This window comes from Topomyia yanbarensis, chromosome 3 (assembly GCF_030247195.1).
Source record: "Topomyia yanbarensis strain Yona2022 chromosome 3, ASM3024719v1, whole genome shotgun sequence".
NCBI classification, from domain to species: domain Eukaryota; kingdom Metazoa; phylum Arthropoda; class Insecta; order Diptera; family Culicidae; genus Topomyia; species Topomyia yanbarensis.
In genome coordinates, this window is record NC_080672.1 from 346953968 (window position 1) to 346959967 (window position 6000).

Consider the following 6000-nt stretch of genomic DNA (forward strand, 5'->3'; position numbering starts at 1 on the left):
TCGATTGGCGGAGGTTTTTGGGTCATACAATCGCCAATATTGGATCCGCCATGTTGAATTTTACATTTTCGACGTTAGAATCAGAATCAGCGACCCCGGAAACCCCCTTGTAAGATGTTTTAATAATGTTTATTAATCATAATTATTCATAGGTTTATTATTCATAATTTCAAGAACTTGGTCATGGTTTTCGTAAATTCTTCGGTTCACGAAATCGTGATCTTGTTTCTAGGAATTTATGAACGAATTTTTTTCCGTGTAGAACGCCCCTTAGATCACTCCTACTTAAACCCCACTCAGACCACCACCTCATCCATTCCTCATGCCCCCTCCCCCTTTCAGTTTTTTTAAACCGCCTGATTACAGTTACATTTACAAATTAAGTGCTTCTATAATACAACATTTCCCATTCTTGTCTCTAATACTATAGGCCCAATAGGTCCGTGCAAAAATCACTTCCCCTGACAATGATTGGTCCAAAACGAAATGGACATTGAAATAAAATCGAATACCCACTGAAATTGCACCCACCCTCATCAACCGGGTTGTTCGTATATTTTTTTCAAAACCAGAGATAAAACATGATTGAATCTATTATAGATTTCCCAAGTTCTGATGGAGTGATAATCGTATGTGACAGAAATATAAAAAAATCGGCCTTGGTATGCTTCAAGTAGTGGTAAATAACTTGAAGCAGGCAAACGATATAGCTTCCTGCGTGCCTTTTACAAAAGAGTGAAGTGTATATGTACCAGCTAATCAGGTTGAATGTGACGGGGTCGTCATCCATCCGCAAATCTGCTGACACATGGGGTTGGCTGTTTTAAAGATCCCATGCTTCAGCCAGTGAAAGTACTGAACTGCAAACGTTTGAATTAAGTATAAGTCGCAACTAATGGGAAGAGGGTATACCCGAGCAAACGAGAAACCCATAATACCCTATGCTCATGGTCCAGATTCACCAAAAAAAAAAACTACTCGAGGAAGTACTAGTGCAAAACCGAAGCAAGTCGCTCCTGGTCTCAGAAACCTGAGCTCAAAAAAAGAGTTCTCACTACTTCCAGGGACATCAAAAAACCCCATTCTCAGCTAGAGAAAGAAACCAGCGCTGGCTTAATAAAATTCTCTGGGATTGTGGACCGTATTTTTACAGCACTAAATATTTCTGACCCTCTTAAGAGCATCTTAGCAAGCTTTCTCCCACAGTTTACTGCAAAATGGCCCCTTCTTTCAGCGATTGTATCCTTCTATGACTAATTCATCGAATGAGGTTATGGATCTAATCACTGTTCTACAGCGGAATTGCAGAAGCATTATCCCGAAAATCGATTCTTTTAAAATTTTACGGACAAAACCTGAAATAGACCTACACTTCCACGATTTCAATATTATTCGCATGGAATGAGAAGACACTTATGGAGGAGTACTTTTGGGAATCGAAAAGTGCTATTCTTGAAATCGAATCGACCTCCCCTCGACACTAGGTATTGAATTTGCTCGTTTTCCAAACCAGAATTAAAGGCAAAGACTTTTGCATTGCTTCCATCTACATTCCCCTAGAGCCTCAGTCAACCACCGACTGCTTCACGATATTGCGGAACTCCTCACCGCGAATGAAGAGTTTTATAAATGCCAAGTAAAATACACACCAAAATTTTGGGATGAAAATTCAGCAAATGATTTAATTTCAAGTTTTTGACAGATTATTTTTGCCCAAAGATCTGTAATTTAGTTATCAGAATGTCAGCACAATCGCCGACTTTTTAGTAATCCAGCACAGGTTACTGAAAATTCGGTCACTGTGCTGTCATTTTGACAAATCAATTGATGAGTTTTCAGCCAATGGTTGAAATTAAATTGCTGAGCTTTTGATTTGCTCAATTTTCATCCGAAAATTTTAGTGTGTAGTTACTGGTGCCGGTTTGTTGACGAACTAACGAGAGGAATATCGATGAGCACGGCACGGCCCGGCGTATGCGAAAACGGAACTGTACTAACGAGAGCGATTAATATTCAAACCGTTGGATATTCGATTTCGCCAAAAAAAAAAAGTTTGTCCGGATTCCACCCCTGAACAGAAGACCAACTGCGCCGCGTCCCCTTACGATAACGCGAACAAAACACCGTTTTCGGTGGTGAAGTTATCACTTGCTCTCTTATCATGTAACAATGATGTGCCAGACTCTGCAAAAAGACGCTTGCTGATTTTATTGAATGTGCTTCTAGGTAACGCTGTCCCTCATGACTGGAGGCAACTGAAAGGCATCGCCATCCAAAAACCAGGAAAACCAGCGTCCGACCACAACTCGTATCGACCGATTGCCTCAGCTTCTCGCGGCCACTCTGTAAGCACCCTTAGGGTGCATGCAGTCGACCCATACGATGAGTCTCGAAGTGCTGTCGGGCGTTCTCCCGTTGAAAAATCGATTTTGGGAACTCTCATATCGATTGCTCATTCGATGCGATATCTTGAACCCGGTGGTGATTGAAAATTTCGAAAGGCTTGTTGAGCTCAATTCTCAGACCCGTTTCATGTCCCTGTACTTTGACTACATGGCGCAGAATATTAATCCTTCTTCTTACAATCCCAACCGTGTGCATTTCATAAATACTTCTAAATCTACTGTTTTCTTCGACACATCCATGAAAGACGAGATCTGTGGAATTTCGGACCACGTAAGTCGACAAGTGGATTTTTTTAATCAATTCCCAGAAGTCGACTGTTCTAAGATGTTTTATACTAACGGATCAAACCTCGAAGGGTCCACTGGATTCTGTATTTTCAATCAAAAGTTCACCGCCTCCTACAAACTCAGAGACCCTGCTTCAGTTTACGCCACAGAACTAGCTGCTATTCAGTATACCCTTGGGGTCATTGACACACTACCCGCAGACCATTACTTCATCGTTTCGGATTGCCTCAGTTCCATTGAAGCTATTCCCCCAATGAAACATGAAAAGCGTTCCTCGTATTTTTTGGGGAAAATACGGGAGCTACTGAGTGCTTTATTTGACAAATCTTTCCAGATTACCTTGGTGTGAGTCCCTTCTCAATGGGCAATGAGAAGGCGGACTCCTTATCTAATGTAGATGCCCTAGAAGGTGACGTTTATGAAAGACCAATTTGCTTCAGCGAATTTTTCAGTATTACTCATCAGAGAACCCTCGAAAGTTGGCAAAACTCGTGGAGCAATGGGGAGCTAGGAAGGTGGCTACATTCGATAGTCCCCGTGGTTTCGACGAAACCTTGGTTCAAGGGGATGGATGTGGGTCGTGACTTCATTCGTGTGATGTCCCGACTCCTGGCAAACCATTACACGCTGGATGCACATATCCGGCGTATTGGGCTCGTGGGCAGTGGTATCTGCGCTTGTGGCGACGGCTATCACGACATCGAGCACATTTTTTGGGCGTGCACCGAGTACAGTTCCGCCAGGTCTCGGTTAATGGATACCCTGCGGGCCCGATGAAGACCAACCAACGTGCCGGTTCGAGATGTGCTGGCAAGCCTCGATCTCTTCTATATGTCCCTCACTTACACCTTCTTAAAAACCATCAATATACAAATTTAACTGCCCCTTCTTATTTTTATCATTCTCAGAAACGCTTTCTTTCACCTGTACCATACACCCACGAAGGTTTGGTGCGACTCCAAGGCGGCACAAAACATCTCTGTCGAATGTGCCAACAAATACGTGACCTACAGTACGAACATCACACACGTAACTCGAAGTGTTGCACATCCACATCTGAGCCGTACAACGAAATCGAAACCTCTGCCGTCTTGAGGACCCAGCGTCCCAGTACATGATTCTTTCTGATGAAGGCCATCCGAGTCTGTAATCTATGCCGTTGATCTCCCGATGCCTGAAACTGAAAGTTTATAATTTTCTCCCTCTGTCATCTTTGTCCATCCTCCCTCCCCTGGCTCTTATACCCAGAAGTGTAACCCCCATCCCCTCCCACCCCTCCGCCGCAAATATCTTCCGAAACATTTAGCTCTTACTGTCTCTTCTAGTTTTAACTATTATATTACATAATCTCTTTGAAAATGCACAACTCTACTACCACATAAAACTAACTCTAATTAATCTCCCCGAATCTTTAAAAAATTCAATCACGCCCTTTAGTTATTCCTACTTTTAAGATAGTTGTAAAATTGACCCCCTTAGTTAAAAATTATTTGCTCCAATAATCTCCCTACTTAAAATGTCAAACCATATTGCCATAAAAACTAAATGATCCCTCTAATCTTACGAAAATAAATTACCCCCGTTGTGAATATGTATAAGATAACTATAAAATCTTAGTTTCATTATAAAATAAATATATAATCCCCTAGTTTTAAGCAATTTAAAATGTAAAACAAAACAAAATTGGCACCTTTAAGCTAACGCAAACGTGCCTTATCAAATAAACAAATTGAAAAGTAAAAATAAATGGTTGAACTTTACACAATTACTAAAAAATAATGTGGTATTACACTGCGTTGCTCAACTCGGGGGCAATTGGGCAATTTTTGCAGTCGATAATAGGTGTATAGGAGAATTGCAAGAGTAGTGCTATAGTTATACTGAACAACATATCTTCTGGGTGCATCTCGTGGCCTGTAAAACCAGCACCTTCTGAGCCGCCATGCAGAACAGGCCAGACCAACAAGCATGGTAAATCCAAAAATTCTGATCGTGTACAATTTAGGGTGTTTTAAGATACAATCTGGAGATTGGGAAAACCCAGTCAGTAAAAGTTGTCGTTCCAGATTCATTATTTGTTCACTTTTCCGACAAATACTGTGATTCTAATCAAAGCGTCTTCTTGTAAGTTTTATGTCAAAGTCAGATTTTTTTTTTTCGAATTAAGAATTGTTTGCGCAGCTAAATCACTTAAAATGTTCACGCATTCAATCCAGTGAACTGATTAAACCACTGTATTTTTCATAATAATTGGAAATTAGGATATTATCTAGGCCATCTGTTCGGATTTTCTCACCCACCCACTATTGTTAGTTCATAACAATCAAAGCGACAGATTTACGTTCACGTACCGTGACTGTCGGAAACACATTTCAACCGGACTCTCATACCGGTCGCCGATGCGACCTTTGTTAGTTTTTCACTTTTCACTAAGTCATTGATAATACACAAATATAATCACAAAGCAGAGAGGTCCGTCATCCCAGTTACCACCATCAGTATCGGACAAAAATGTAAAATGAGCTCATCTCATTTCATACTCTAAAGGGGGCTTGACATTTGTTAAAGCTTTCTCAAAAGAAAAAAAAACTCACAGAACGCACTCGGTTTTTTATAAGATTACTTAACTTTTTATTGTAACTGCAACGCGCCTAAATTGGTAGCGAAATTTACATAACAAAAATTTAGCTGTTCTTTTATTATTACTCTGAGCGCTTCAATTACTTCCGCTTATTTCATTGCCACTAAAAAATAATCGCCTTCGACGTCAACCAGAAAACCATAACTAAAAAATAAAATGTTTAATAGATACACTTATATGTATCACTTTAGGTCGGTTTTCAAGCTGTTCGCAGATTCGTTTCTGCTTTCTCGACTCAATTGACGCAAAACCACACTTTTCTTCACCTTCTTCGATAACAATTTCGGACGTTTGTAATCTGCACTATTTTTTTAACTTACACAAGAAACTAGTGAGATCGTATAACAATGAACTATTCGATTGTAAGTTAGCCTCGTTACGAAATTCCAGCAATTCTCATTAAAGTCCACTAAACGCAAACAACTTTTCGTAAGATTTGCATACATTTTGGCGATTTAGTTCCACCCTAATCGACTACGTCGACTGTTGGTGCTACCGAAAGAATGCCCAGGTATCGATCGCGATTAAATCTTCAAACACTGATGGCACCGCTTTTTTCTTCCGTTTCCCGGAAGCATACTGGCGCCTCACAGGATTCGTACCGGTCACTTCCGCTGGTCTACCTTTTCTGCTCGGTGGTTTCCTGCCCGGATCCTTCCAATAAAC